Below are 15,892 nucleotides of genomic sequence, written 5' to 3' on the forward strand. Positions count from 1 at the left end.
GACTCTTGAGAGTCCCTTGGACTGCAAGGAGATCCAACCAGTCCATCCTAAAGATCAGTCCTGGGTGTTCATTGGAGAGACTGATGTTGAAGCTGAAACTCCAATACTTTGGCCACCTGATGCGGAGAGCTAACTCATTGGAAAAGACTCTGATGCTGGGAGGGATTAGGGGCAGGAGGAGAAGGGGACGACAGAGGATGAGATGACTGGATGGCATCACTGACTCGATGGACGTGAGTCTCAGTGAACTCCGGGAGTTGGTGATGGACAGGGAGGCCTGGCGTAATACGATTCATGGGGTTGCAAAAAGTCAGACACAACTGAGCTACTGAACTGAAAGTGCCAATACTGATCACCAGTTCAAGGTAGACTATATGTTCACTGTTGGGTGCCTTTTTTTCTTCCCCCAAATTTTTTAAAATTTATTTTTAATTGGTAGATAATTGCTTTACAATGTTGTATTGGTTTCTGCCATATAACAATGTGAATCAGTCGTAAGTATACATATAAGTCATAAGTATACTGATAGCTCAGTTGGTAAAGAATCTGCCTGCAATGCAGGAGACCCCAGTTTGATTCCTGGGTGGGGAAGATCCGCTGGAGAAGGGATAGGCTACCAACTCCAGTATTCTTGGGCTTCCCTTGTGACTCAGCGGGTTAAGAATCTGCCCACAATGCAGGAGACTTGGGTTCGATCTCTGGGTTGGAAAAATCCCCAGGAGAAGGGAAAGGCTACCCACTCCAGTATTCTGGCCTGGAGAATTCAATCGCCTGTATAGTCCATGGGGTTGCAAAGAGTCGGATGCGACTGAACAACTCTCTCTTTCACTTTCTTTTTTTTAAGTATACATATCCCCTCCTTCTTGAATCTCCCTCTTATCCACCGCCCCCTCCCACTGCCCCCACCAACCCCACCCCTCTAGTTGTCACAGAGCACCAGGTTGAACTCCCTGTGTCATATAGCAACTTCCCACTAGCTATCTACTTTACATATGGTAATATATGTACTTCAGTGCTACTCTCTCAATTTGTCCCACTCTCTCCTTTTCCTGTTGTGTCCACAAGTCTGTTCTCTACGTCTACGTCTCTATTCCTGCCCTGCAAATAGGTTCATCAGTACCATTTTTCTAGGTTCCACATATGTGCATTAATTTACAATATTTGTTTTTCTCTCTACTGGGTATCTTTGATATCCTGCTGGTTCTGCCACAAAAATGTAGGCCAAAAACTTAATCAATATAAATAGTCAAACTAAAAAATAAAAAATTTTATATGAGCCAACCTGAGGATTATAACCAGGGAGACAGTCTTTCAGAAAGCTCTGAGGCCTGTTCCACCCATTAGAGGTCAAGAAACAGTTACATACATTTTTGAGACAAAGGGCTATATTTTAAACTATGTATTGATAGTTTACACAATCCAGATTTGCACTACAAAGTGAATAGTGAATCGTTGTGAACCCTTACTGAATTAAAAAGGAATGTTTTCTCCTATGGAGGTCTAGATAATACAGAAGCATGAAACACATCAAAAGGGAGGAAAGAGGACTAAATGGGCATAGAAAAGTTTATATTTAAGCTTGTATCTTGTCATAAAATGTAAATTTGATTTTATTAGGATTATCTTAAGCTGATTATTTTAAAGAAACTGCAGATATACAAGCTCTGAAAATTGAGTAAATTTGTCCTTTTAAAAAAATTATTTTTAATTGGAAAATAATTACTTTACAATATTTTGTTGGTTTCTGCCGTACCAACACAAATCAGGCATAGGTATACACATGTCCTCCCCCCGGACCTCCCTCTCACCTCCCTCTGCCTAGGTTGTCACAGAACACTGGGTTTGCATTCCCTCATCATACAGCAAATCCCCCCATCATACAGCAAATCCCCCCTGGCTATTCGTTTTACCCATGGTATGTACATGTCTCAATGCTATTCTCTCAGTTTGTCCTACCCTCATTCCCCCATTTTGTCCGCAAGTCTACTGTCTATATTTGTGTCTCCAAGGCTGCCTTGCAAATAGGTTCATCAATACCATCTTTCTAGATTTTATATATATGCATTAATATATGATATTTGTTTTTCTCTTTCTGAGTTATTTCACTTTATAGAGGCTCTAGGTTCATCCATCTCTTTAGAACAGACTCAAATGTGTTCCTTTTATGACTAATATCCTACTATATATATATATATACACCACAACTTTTTTGTCCATCCGTCTATTGATAGATACCCAGGTTGCTTCCATGCCCTAGCTATTTTAAATAGTGCTGCAATGAACTTTGGAGTGTGTATGATTTTTTTCAATTATGGTTTTCTCAGAATATATGCCCAGTATAGGGATTGCTGGGTCATATGATCATTTTATTCCTAGTTTTTTAAGGAATCCCCATACTGTTCTCCATAGTGACTGTATTTGTATTCCTACCGACAATGCAAGAGGGTTCCCTTTTTTCCACACCCTCTTCTGCACTTACTGTTTGTAAATTTTTTGATGATGACCATTTTAACTCACGTGAGGTGATACTTCATTGTATTTTTGATGTGCATTTCTCTAATAATTAGTGATGTTTAGCATCTTTTCACATGTTCACTGGCCATTTGTATGTCTTCTTTGGAGAACTGTCTGTTTAGGCCTTCTGCCCAATTTTTGATGAGGCTGTTTGTTTTCCTGATATTGAGCTGTACGAGCTGCTTATATATCCTGGAGAGTAGTCCTTTGTCAGTTATTTCATTTGTAATTATTTTCTATTTTGAGGGTTGTCTTTTAATTATGCTTAGTTTTAATTATGCTTAGTTTCCTTTGCTGTGCAAAAGATTTTAAGTTAATTAGGGCCCATTTGTTTATTTTTATTTCCGTTACTCTGGGAGGTGGGTCAAAGAGGATCTTGTGGTCATTTATATCAAGAGTGTACTGCCTATGTGTTCCTCTAGGAGTTTTATAGCTTCTCACCTTACATTTAAGTCTTTAATCCATTTTGAATTTATTTTTGTGTTTGGTGTTAGGAATGGTTCTAGTTTCATTGTTCTACATGTAGCTATGCAGTTATCCCAGCATCACTTATTGAAGAAGCTGTCTTTTCCCCATTGTATATTCTTGCCTCCTTTGTCAAAGATAAGGGGTTCATAGGGGTGTGGGTTTATCTCTGGGCTTTCTATCTGTTCCATTGGTATATATTTCTGTTTTCATGCCAATACCATACTGTCTTGATATATGGCTGTAGCTTTGTAGTATAGTCAGAAAGGATGATTCCTCCAGCTCCCTGTTCTTTCTCAAGATTTCTTTGGCTATTTAGCATATTTCATGTTTACATATAAACTGTGATTTTTTTTTTTTTCTCATTCTCTGAAAAATACCCTGGGTAGTTTGGTAGGGATTGTGTTAAATCTATAGATTGCTTTGGGCCATATAGTCTTTTTTACAATATTAATTCTTCCAATCCAAGAACATGGAATATCTCTGCATCTGTTTGCATCATCTTTGATTTCTTTCATCAGTGTCTTATAATTGTATGCAGGTAGGTTTCTTCCTAGATATTTTATTCTTTTATTTGCAATGGTGAGTGGGATTGTTTCCTTAACTTCACTTTCTGATTTTTCATTGTTAGCATATAGGAATGTAAGGCATTTCAGTGTATTAACTTTATATCTTGAAACTTTACAATACTCATTGATTAGCTTTAGTAATTTTCTGGTGGCATCTTTAGGGTCTTATATGTATAGTATCATGTCATCTGCATGTGCAAGTTTTACTTCTTTTCCTATCTGGATTATTTTTCTTCTCTGATTGCCATGGCTAGGACTTCCAAAACTATGCTGAATAATAGTGGCAAGAGTGGGCACCCTCATCTTGTTCATGATCTTAGAGGAACTGCTTTCAGTTTTTTCAGCATTGAGAATAGTGTTTGCTGTGGGTTTGTGGTATATAGTATCTATTATGTTGAGGTATGTTCCTTCTATGCCTACTTTCTGGAGAGTTTTTATCATAAATGAGTGTTAAACTTTGTCAAAAGCTTTTTCTGCATCTACTGAGATAATCATATGGTTTCTATCTTTCAGTTTGTTGACATGTTGTATCACATTGAATGATTTGCATATGTTAAAGAATCCTGGCATCACTGGGGTAAATTCTACTTAATCACAGTGTACGATCATTTTAATGTGTTGTTGGATTCTCTTTGCTAGAATTTTGTTGAAGATATTTACGTCTACATTCATCAGTGATATTGGCCTCTAATTTTCTTTTTTGGTGTTATCTTTGTCTTGTTTTGGTATCAAAGGGATGGAGGCCTCATAGAAGGAGTTTGGAAGATTTCCTTCCTCTGCAATTTTCTGGAAGAGTTTGAGCAGGATAGGTGTTAGCTATTCTGTAAACTTTGGTAGATTTCACCTGGGAAACCATCTTGCCCTGGACTTTTGTTTGTTGAAAGATTTTTTTATTACAGTTTTGATTTTGGTGCTTATGAATGGTCTGATCACTTCTATTTCTTCCTGGTTCAGTATTATGAGATTGTACTTTTCTAAGAACTTATCCATTTCTTCCAGTTTGTCCATTTTATTGGCATATAGTTGCTCATAGTAGTCTCTTATGATCTTTTGTATTTCTGAGCTGTCTGTTGTAACTTCTCCTTTTTTGTTTCTAATTTTATTGATTTGAGTTTTTATTTTTCTTAACAAGTCTGGCTAGTGGTCTGTCAATTTTATCTTGTCAAAGAGCCAGTTTTTACTTTTACTGATCTTTGCTATTTTTTCCTTCATTTCTCTTTCATTTATTTCTGTTCTAATCTTTATTATTTCTTTTCTTCTGCTACCTGTGGCTTTTTTTTTTTTTTTGGTTCTTTTTCTAGTTGGTTTAGCTGTAGTTAAGTTGTTTATTTGATGGTTTTTTCATTGCTTGAGGTAGGCTTGTATTGCTATAAACCTCTTTCTTAGAACTGCTTTTGCTGAATTCCATAGGATTTGGTTGCAAGGAGATCCAACCAGTCCATTCTGAAGGAGATCAGCCCTGGGATTTCTTTGGAAGGAATGATGCTAAAGCTGAAACTCCAGTACTTTGGCCACCTCATGCAAAGAGTTGACTCACTGGAAAAGACTCTGATGCTGGGAGGGATTTTGGGCAGGAGGAAAAGGGGACGACAGAGGATGAGATGGCTGGATGGCATCACTGACTCGATGGATGTGAGTCTGGGTGACCTCCAGGAGTTGATGATGGACAGGGAGGCCTGGCGTGCTGCGATTCATGGGGTCGCAAAGAGTCGGACACGACTGAGCAACTGATCTGATCTGATCTGATTGCTATTTTCTTAGTTGTTTAGGGTGTGTTTTTGTTGAACTTTTTTTCTCTTATGCTTCTTGCTAGAAAAGTTCCTTTAGTATCTATTGTAAAGCTGATTTGGTGGAGCTGAATTCTCTTAGCTTTTATTTGTCTATAAAGCTTTTGATTTCACCATCAAATCTTAATGAGATCCTTACTGGATAGAGTAATCTCGCTGTTCAGTCAACAAGTCACAACCGACTCCCTGAAACCCCATGGACTGCAGTATGCCAGGCTTCCCTGTACTTAACTATCTCCTGGAGTTATTCAAACTCATGCTTATTGAGTTGGTGATGCTATCCAACCATCTTATCCTCTGTCACCCCCTTTTCCTCCTGCCCTCTATCTTTCCCAGCATTAGAGTCTTTTTGCCATGTGTCTATTTGCCATGAAGCTATAGGACTGAATGCCATGATCTTAGTTTTTTGAAGGTTGAGTTTTAAGCCAGCCTTTTCACTCTTTTCTTTCACCCTCATCAAGAGGGTCTTTACTTCCTCTTTGCTTTCAGTCATTAGAGTGGTATCATCTGCATATCCAAGGTTGTTGATATTTCTTCTGGCAATCTCCATTCCAGCTTGTGGTTCATTCAACCTGCATTCTGCATGATGTTAAATAAACAGGATGACAATATAGAGCCTTGATGTACTCCTTTCTCAATTTTGAACCAACCCATTGTTCCATGTCTGGTTCTAACTTGTTTTTTGCCTTGCATACGGGTTTCTCAGGAGACAGGTAAGGTGGTCTGATGTTTCCATCTCTAAGAACTTTCAAGTTTGTTGCGATCACACAATCAGAGGCCTTAGTATTATAGTCAGTGTAGCAGAAAGTAGATGTTTTTCTGAAATTCCTTTGCTTTCTCTATGTTTCGATGAGTATTGTCATCTCTGATTCCTCTGCCATTTTAAATCTAGCTTGTACATCTGGACTTCTCAGTTCATGTACCATTGAGGCCTAGCTTAAAGGCTCTGGGGCATTACCTTGCTCCCATGTGAAATGAGTGCAATTGTATGGTAATTTGAACATTCTTTGCCATTGTCTTTTTTGGGGATTATTATGAAAACTGACCTTTTAGAGTTCTATGGTTGGAAGTAATCTTGGCTATAGAGTAGTCAAGTCAAAGTCAATCAGTTGTGTCTGACTCTTGCGACCCCATGGACTATGTAGCCCGAAAGGTTCCTCTGTCTCTGGGATTCTCCAGGCAAGAATACTGGAGTGGGTTGCCATTTCCTTCTCCAAAGGTGATCAGCTTAAGTCAGGTTTAAATCCCTTATGAGTTTGCTGATGGCATTTTGTTGATGCTGATCACCACAATTCTTTCTCTGAACTACCATACTATAATGCCCTGTAATTTTTTTTTTTTTTTAAAGGAGGCAGGTGTTTAAAAATGCACTCATTTGTTGGTTTTTTAAGACAATTCCACATAATGTTACTAGTGGGCTAATGATGGAATTCAGCTTGCCACCCCTCCTCCCCCTGCTCCACCCCCACCAGGCCACTCTTCAAAACAAGCTGCTTTATAGAACTTTCCCAAATGTGTGAGAATTTTGGAGTTAACTAGCAACAAGTCTGAAAATTTGGTTATGTATATAAGTACATCAAATCCCTGTTCTGGCCTTCAACCCAGGGCATTTCAACTAAGGTGTCATCTACCTCCTTCTTAACGTTTATCAGACACTTGAATAAGTAACGTCCAGCCACTCCTTGGAGATGGTTCCCTTTTTCAGATACTGGGCTGCTGAAGGGCTCAGGAGCCTCATGGTCCTGGGCTCCATTACTAGAGCCTTTACAACCTTCCAGAACCTCCACGCTCCCCTTTTCCTCACTCCTTTCATCCTCCGTGGGTTCTCGGTTTTCCTCCTGGGAAAGTGAGTCCTGGCTGGGGCCGTGGCCCCTCACAGTGGCAGACTCACCTTCCGGTGGAGCAGGGCCCCCCAGGTCACTCTCCTGGGGGCCCTGGGCAACATCCTGGCTACTGCCAGACTCTGGGGGGAGACTTTTTCTCTTCCAAGGCTTCGATCACATTCTTGGGAGCTAGGGGCACTTCTCTCAGTTGTCTCACTCAGTCTCTTTTCTTCCTCCTTAAGTGAATCCAGGAGTTTTCTATGGCCATTAGGAAAAAGCTGATTTCCTCCTTTCCACAGGGAACTCATTTATGCTGGACCTTTAGATCAGTGAGGATTTTTTCAATCCGTGTTGTCACAACCACGATGCCTTCCACTATCTCAGGGACCAGAGATGATGCTTTGAGGGCTAATTCTTTCATCACAGACCCCAGGACTACAAACGTAATGGGCTTCCTTGGCTTTTCTAGTTTTCTTCACTTACTGGGTGGTGATGGTACTGTTACGTCATCATAAAAACTCCAAGCCAAAGCCCATCTCATTGTCCGACCCTAGCAGAATTCAGTATAGGTGACTTTAGGAACCCCTTGTATGCGAAGTTCTTCCTTCAGAGGAGCCAGGCTGCATTTCTTTCCCAACACACAACTATACCATCTTAATCTTTTTTTAAGCTGTAAACTGTCATGGATGGTCCTTTTAACAAACTCTAATTCACTTCCTTCTGGCATGATCTCTGTGATTCCTCCTGTATTTATGGAACTGGGTGGGGGTCTTCAAGGATTTCAAGAATTTACTCCCTTGGCGTCCAAACAATTGGCAAAAAAGGGAGGGTTGCACATGCAAAAGTCATAAATTATCTCAGATTCTTCTTTAAAAGCATCCATCAGGAGTGTCTTCTGTGGTACTTTAACCACTTTTATAAGATCAGGTAAGTTATTCTGCTCCACGTTCTTCTTTGCGTAGTTGAAGCACATATCATCTACTTCTGTTGCAAGGAAATACCAGCCGTTTAAGGTTGTTCCAAGTAAAGGACAGATGCAGGATGCCCCAGTACCTATGTCAATTCCTCTTCGGAGGGTACTTTTGTCACAGTTCTGATGACCGATCAGATCTTCTACCCAGTGAATATAATTGAGTCTCAAGGGAACTGTAGAAATCAGTCTCTCTGGAGGAATATCAGTAGAAAATCCAAAATCTTCCCTTAGCAGAGTACAAGTCAGAGCTCTGACTGCTTCGAGGTCTTTAAAATTAAGACTCACTCTTCCATTCAAATTTATCTGAACATCTATAGAGTAATCTTGACTATATTATATATATATATATATATAAAATATATATATGACTATATATATAATATATACATATTTCCCCCCCTTTCATACTTTAAATATATCCTGTCACTCCCTTTTTATCTACAGAATTTCTGCTGAAAAATCAGCTGTTACCCTCATAGGGATTCTTTGTATGTTATTTTTTGCTTTTCCTTTGCTGCTTTTAATAGTTTTTCTTTGTGTTTAATTTTGATTAGTTTGATTAATATGTGTCTTGGTGCATTTCTCTTTAAATTTATTCTGTACAGGACTTTCTGGACTTCCTGGACTTGGGTGGTTATTTCCTTTCCCATGTTAGGGAAGTTTTTGACTATAATATCCTAAAATATTTTCTCATAACTTTTCCTTTTCTTAGGGATTTAATATTTAATTTAATATTCAATATTAATATTGTGCCAGCAGTCTCTTAGACTGTCTCTTTTCATTCTTTTTTCTTTATTCTGCTCCTCAGCAGTTATTTCCATCATTCTATCTTCCAGTTCACTGGAATCATTCTTCTGCTTCAGTTATTCTGCTATCAATTCCTTCTAGAGTATTTTTAATTTCAGTGATTGTGTTGTTCATCACTGTTTGCTTTTTATTTCTTTTATGTTTTTGTTAAATATGTTAAATATTTCCTGAATTTTTTCTATTCTATTTTCAATATTTTTAAACATCTTTACTATCATTACTCTAATTTCTTTTTCAGATAGGTTGCCTATTCCCTCTTCATTTATTTGGTCTTGTAGTTTTTCACCTTGATTCTTCATCTGTAATCTATTTTTTGTCATTTCTTTCTTTCTTTCTTTTTTTTTTTTTGATGGGTGTGTCTCTGCTCCTGTCTCACTAGTTGTTTGGCCTGAGGTTTCCAGCAGTGGAGTTTGCAGCAGTGAAGGGGTCCACAGAGCAGAGGGACCCTGGAGGGAGGAGGGAACCAGAGAATAGAGGGTGACCCTGGAGGATGGAGGGAGACTCCTGGATAGCAGAGGGATCAGCCTGGAGGGAGGAAGAGGGCCTCAAAGGAAGAAGAGGGCCCTGGAGGGCAGAAGAGAAACTGGCCCAGTCCAGAGGCCAGATGGGTGTCCCTAGAAAGAGGATGGGGGCCCCAGGAAAAAGGGGTCCCAGAGGGAGTTGGAAACTAGAAGGCAGAGGGCAGCCTGGAGGGTAGAGGGGGGCCCTGGAGGACGGAGTTGGCTCCAAAGGGTGGAGAAGGTGGCCTGGGGACCTTAGGAGGCTCCCCAGGGCTGAGCGGGTGGGAGAAGACCAGTCAGTTATCTGTTCCTGGAATCCCGCAAGGTCCTCCCCTAGCTGGCCCACCTTTTCCTCTCTCCACAGGAACCTCCTCCCTCCTTCTCATGTCCATAGGACCCACACAGGTAGAGGAGCCCCTGAAGAGTAGAGAGTGCCCCAAAGGGGTGAGGGCTCAACTGGAGGTAGATGGGGCTTCAGAGGCCCAGGGGTCCCCAGAAGGCTCCCTGGGACCAAGTGAAATGGGAACCACAAGGGATTCCTCGATGGATCCTCTGATCCCATCAGGGGTCTCTCTTGGCCAAGCAATCATGTTGCTCCTAGCACCCAAAGACACCCAGATGACTCCCCCTCCCCCAGCAGCCCCTCAGTCAACCTGGCTGAGTGATGGAGAGCCCCAGAGGCTTCCCTCATTGGATCCTCCAATCCCAGGAGATTCCTCCCTTTTGGCTGTGCCAAAGTGTTTCTACCAGCACCCAGGGAACCAAAACCACTCCTGCACCCAAACAGTTTTTTGAGCCCAAATCTCTCCCCTTCCCCCAGCAGCCCCTCAGCTGCTGGTCCCCCAACTTCAGCCTCCCCCATTCCCTCCTACCCAGTACCAGGTTTCCCCCTGGGCTTTTCCTGCAGCCTGTCTGCCAGAGGCCCCCCACCAGCACCTGCTAAGTATCCTAGGCCTGAGGAGACACAGACTCTGTGTCTTCCCTCATTGCCATCTTGATTCTGCCCCCTGTCCATTTTTTGATTAGGTAGTTTGTTTGTATGCTGTTAAGCATCATGAGCAGTTTGTAAATTTTAGAGAGTAATTCCTTGTTAGTCACATCATTTGCACATATTTTCTCCCAATCTGTAGGTTGTCTTTTCATTTTGTTTATTGTTTCCTTTGCTGTGCAAAAACTTTTGAGTTTAAGTAGGTCCCATTTATTTATTTTTGTTTTTATTTCCATTATTCTGGAAGACAGATTGAAAAAGATACTGCTGTGATTTGTCAGAGAGTGTTATGCTGGTGTTTTCTTCTGGAAGTTTTATAGTGTTTGGCCTTATATTTAGGCCTTTAATCTATAATGAGCTTATTTTTGTGTATGGTGTTAAAAAATGATCTGATTTCATTTTTTTGCATGTAAAACTGTCCAGTTTTCCCAGCACCATTTGTTGAAGGGATGATGTTTCCAATATTGTGTAGTCTTGTCTTGTGTAGTCTTTGTCATAGATTAACTGACCATAGGTTCATGGGTTTATTTATGGGTTTTTTGTTATGTTCCATTGATCTATATTTCTGTTTTTGTGCCAGCACCATGCTGTTTTGATGACTGTAGCTTTGTAGTATTGTTGGAAATCAGTGAGCCTGATCCCTCCAGCTCTGTTTTTCTCTGTCAAGATTGCTTTGGCCACTCAGGTCTTTTGTGTCTGCATACAAATTTTGAGATTTTTGTCATTGTTGTTCTATATAACTGAGTATTTTCAAAATTTTTATTTATTTATTTATTTGGTTGGATTGGGTCTTAGTTGCAGCATGCAGTATCTTTAGTTGCAGCATGTGAACTCTTGGTTGTGACGTGTGGGATCTAGTTCCTGAAAAAGGATTGAACCTGAGCCCCCTGCATAGGGAGTATGGAGTCTTAGCCACTGGGTCACCAGGGAATTCCCTGGTCTTGCAAGTGAATATTAAAAAAAAAAAAAAAAAACTTTATTTCTTTTAATATACTTAAATTTCACTTGTGGAAAGCCATTAGGAAAGAAATTATTTGAAAACCAAGATGGCCAGTTTTCATGATGATGAATAGCTATGTTTGTCCTGAGGGACAATGCCTTTTGAATCTGTGTGAGAGAAATATCCCTTCTGTATGTGGCTGCTACTGGAAAAGGTAAAATTTACTATGTTCAGGTCAATTCAATAAAGATTTAACAGAACATACTTGTTGATGAGTCAGAAAATCACCCAAATAAATGAGGCTCCATAAGAAGCCAAAATGAGGGACGTATTTAAGCAACCCAGGATAATAAAATACCAGATAAACAAAGTGATTTACCCTGCCCACCCTCCCACATAGAGTCTTGTTTTAAGCAAAATGCAAGGCAATAGAGAAAAACAAATTGTTTAATGGGTATCTAGGGACTCCCTTCCTCTGTGGTTTCCTACTTTTCTCAAGGATCCTCTGGAGTACTTACTTTTATCAAATGTATGTGTAATTGTCTATATGATCTCAGAAATATTGCTTGTACATGGAAAACAAAATGCTCCAGTCTCCCACAACAAGCCTTCTTGGGGAAGTAACCAGGAGCATCACTTCTTTGGGGGAAGCATGTTGTGTTGAGGAAAACCCAGTGTGTGTGGGTACACAAGTAAAGGTAAAATGAAGAGACTGGCCTGGCTTCCAATAATTCTACCTACTGTTTTGCCTCTCTTCAAGGGAGTATTTCCACTTAATAGAGTCCTTTGTAGCATCTTGAACAACCAGAGGGGAATATTTTGTTCAATTAACTGGGTGCAACTTAAGGATATGGAACAAACATTAGGAACATTTTTATTAAACTAAATCACCTCTTGCATCTGATTCTTCAACTTTCACCTCCTTGTCTCACTGTTCGTAAGAGTTTTCCATAACTTCTGTCTAGAAATTTAGTAGTCAGCTGATGGGAAAATGCAATTATTGGGTCCCAGGAGTAAGTAAATCTAGTAAACATCAATGAAACAACATTAAGAGTAAATTGTCAGTGTTACCTTCATTTTCAGTGGTAAAATGAAAATGAAATTTACACATAATCACAGTTGCCACCAGGAAGTACTTGGTGGTATTGGTTGGGAAAATGGGAAATCTTAGAGCTTTTCGTATCCCAATCAGAGCTTTCCCTTTGAAATTTGTCCCTTGTAGATTGAAGTTTTCTTACTGCCTACATACAACCTGAGTAACTAGTGATACAGACATAAAAGTTAAAGTTCATGCTTAGTTGCTTCTAATCTGTTTCAAGCTACTTAGAGTAGAAAATTCTCCATTTCTATTTCCATAAACTTGTAGAGAGGAACATCCTCCCTCTTGAATGTAGGCACAATCTTATTTCTCATTTAGAGTTTATGAAATCTAATTTCATTATTATTTCTGAATTTATCTTGATGTGGTTTATATAAGTTTCTATGAAAAAATATAAAGGAGAACACAGCTTTGACTATATTGGTTGATTTCTTGGCTAATGTATATTGTTTTAGAAAATGACCCCCTAGATTCAAGTACAAGACAACAGTTTCATTTTGACATACTCTATTTCATATTTATCTATGGTTTCTTCCATAAATATATGTAACTAGATCCACAGGTAGAGGAGAGCTAAGAAAAAATTTATGTATTTACCTATTGCATGTCTAGTCATGAATGTAAGAAATTGCTACATATGACCTCAAGGCATTCTTTATAGTGAAAATAGTTTGTGATCATAGGAAACCCATAGATCTTTATTACTGAGTCTTAGTAGAGCGTATTAAATAGGATACTAAGAAATTATGAAATATCTGAATACCCAGCATTAAGATCATAAAATTGAGAATGATAGAGGCAGGAATTCTGAGAAATGTAATAGGTCATATTAATTGTTTCTAATTCTCTCTTCATGCCTCATCATTTTAGATTTTGCTGTCGGTGGAGCTTACTTCCCCATCATATTGATGTTGGGTTTCTGCTTGTGACTTACTTTAGTCAGTGGAACATGGTAGAAAGTAATAGAGTCAGCTTTAACTTCTGCCCTTAGGGGAAATCCCTGGTGACTTAGAGGGTAAAGCCATCTGCCTGCAACACGGGAGACCCAGGTTCCATCCAAGACCCAGGTTTGATCCCTGGGTCAGGAAGATCCCCTGGAGAAGGAAATGGCAACCCACTCCAGTACTCTTGCCTGAAAAATCCCATGGATGGAGGAGCCTGGTAGGCTACAGTCCATGGGGTAACAAAGAGTCAGACACTACTGAGCAACTTCACTTCACTCACTTAGGGGAAATCAGGTAATTTGCTTGTCCCTTTTTGGCTCCTGCCATCTTCTTTGAGAAGAGCAAGCCCCAGAGTGAGAGACTTATGGTGGAGTATATCTGTACTTGACGGGCATCCTAAAGCAAAATGCCTCCACCTGACTTACAAACATGGGAGCAAGAAAACACATGTTTACTATCATAAGCCACTGAAATTTGTGGAGTTACTTTTTACCTCATATTATTACAGTAATACCTGACCAATAAAAATATTTTCAAAAGCTTTTATTTTATTTTACTTCTGTTTCCCTTTCCTTCTTCTTATAGCTCAACCAGATCAGTCAACCATGGAAGAAGAAAATGAGACATTAACAGCAGATTTTATTCTCTCAGGACTCTTCCCCAATATGAACTATGTCAGTATTCTTATCTACATTATCATCTTAATTTATCTTGCTGCAGTAACAGGAAACTTCTTCCTGCTCCTCCTGATATGGATGGACTTGAGCCTCCACACTCCAATGTACTTTCTGCTTAGTCAGCTTTCTCTCATAGACCTGGCCCTCATCAGCAGCACTGTTCCAAAGATGATGGTAAACTTTTTCTCTGGAAGGAAAGACATCACTCGGGCAGCCTGTGGAACCCAGGTATTTTTCTTTTTTACTCTTGGGGGTGCTGAATGTATCCTCTTGACTCTCATGGCCTATGACCGATATGTGGCTGTCTGTAACCCCTTGAGATACGCAGTCATTATAAACCATGGGGTCTGTCTGAAAATGGTCATAGTGTCTTGGACTGGGGGAATTTTAGCTTCCACAGCCCACACATTCTATACTATGAGCCTGCCTATCTGTGGATCCAGAGAAATCCACCATTTCTTCTGTGAGATGCCAGCAATCATGAAGATCTCATGCAAAGACACTTCCATCTATGAAGTGGTGGTCTTCGTGATGGGCATTTGTTTCATCATCATCCCTTTTGGATTTATTATGGCTTCCTACATGCTCATCTTCCACACTGTCCTTCATATGAAATCCCCCCAAGGCAGGAGCAAAGCCTTGGCCATCTGCTTCTCCCATCTTACAGTGGTAAGCTTTTATCTAGGACCATGTGTTTATATGTACATGACACCTGGTTCTTCTCATACCCCTGATCAGGAGCAGGCTGTGTCTGTATTTTGCACTGTGCTCACACCCATGCTCAATCCATTCATCTATAGCTTGAGAAACAAAGATGTTTTGGGGGCTTTTCAGAAGGTCCTGAGGAAGCATCCAGTCTTTAAATGGACCACATACATATCAAGGTGGAAAACAGTTATCCAGAGGGTCAAAAACAAAGACTTCAAGAGCATCTCAGTGGCATTTTCAAGCATAAGGAACTTTGCTGTAACCCCATACACCAACCACATTATTGAATTCAATTAACAATATTAATTCAATAATAAATAGTTCATAAGGAGCTTTTTCTCAGTTTCTAATAGCTTGTTTTCAAAATAGATCAATCCAATTGCTATTAATCAAATCAGCTCATAAGCACAGACAAATTTCCAATCTTCTCTTCTTAAACATCAAATATTTAGACATTTTTAAGTGTCCTTAAGCCTCAGCTTTATTTGGCATTATTGGTAATTCAAGTCTTGTTAATTTCCGTTGTTAGAAGTACAAAGTTCCTGTGAAAGACATATGTGACTGATGTAAAAAAAGAATTGATTTTATCAAGGACAATAAAAAGATAATTTTTTTTCGGTTAAATACCTGACTCTTTGCGACCCCATAGGCTGTAGCCTCTGTCCACGAAACTCTCCAGGCAAGAATACTGGAGTGGCTAGATAGTCCCTTCTCCAGGGGATCTTCCTGACCCAGGGATTGAACCTGGATCTCTCACATTGCAAGAAGATTCTTTACCATCTGAGCCACCAAGGAAGCCCTAAATACCCTAGAAAACGCAATATGTTGTCTCTATTCTCTCTGCCTATCTTGGATAGAAGCTTTTCTTGGACAAGCTTTGGATTCTTCATTCATTGAGTGCATTTGTAACTCAAGATAAAAAGTAGAAATAAGAGTATCAGAAGGCTACACCTACCCATCAGCTATTTAGAGGAGGTACCCTCTGCCTATGCCAAATATTTCCCAGACTCTGGAATCAGTCCATATTCACACCTGTTGTTTTTTTTTTTCCCCCGTGTGGGATACTTTTAAGCTCTTATAAAGCGCTGTCATTTATCC

At 39.8% G+C, this 15,892-nt stretch overlaps 1 pseudogene; it reads right to left on the minus strand.

Moving 5' to 3' along the window:
* Positions 1–6,866: 6,866 nt before the first annotated feature.
* LOC104993390 lies at positions 6,867–14,746 on the minus strand (annotated as a pseudogene).
* Positions 14,747–15,892: the final 1,146 nt, after the last annotated feature.

The sequence above is a fragment of the Bison bison genome, unplaced genomic scaffold (genome assembly GCF_000754665.1).
Source record: "Bison bison bison isolate TAMUID 2011002044 unplaced genomic scaffold, Bison_UMD1.0 scf7180017864238, whole genome shotgun sequence".
NCBI classification, from domain to species: domain Eukaryota; kingdom Metazoa; phylum Chordata; class Mammalia; order Artiodactyla; family Bovidae; genus Bison; species Bison bison.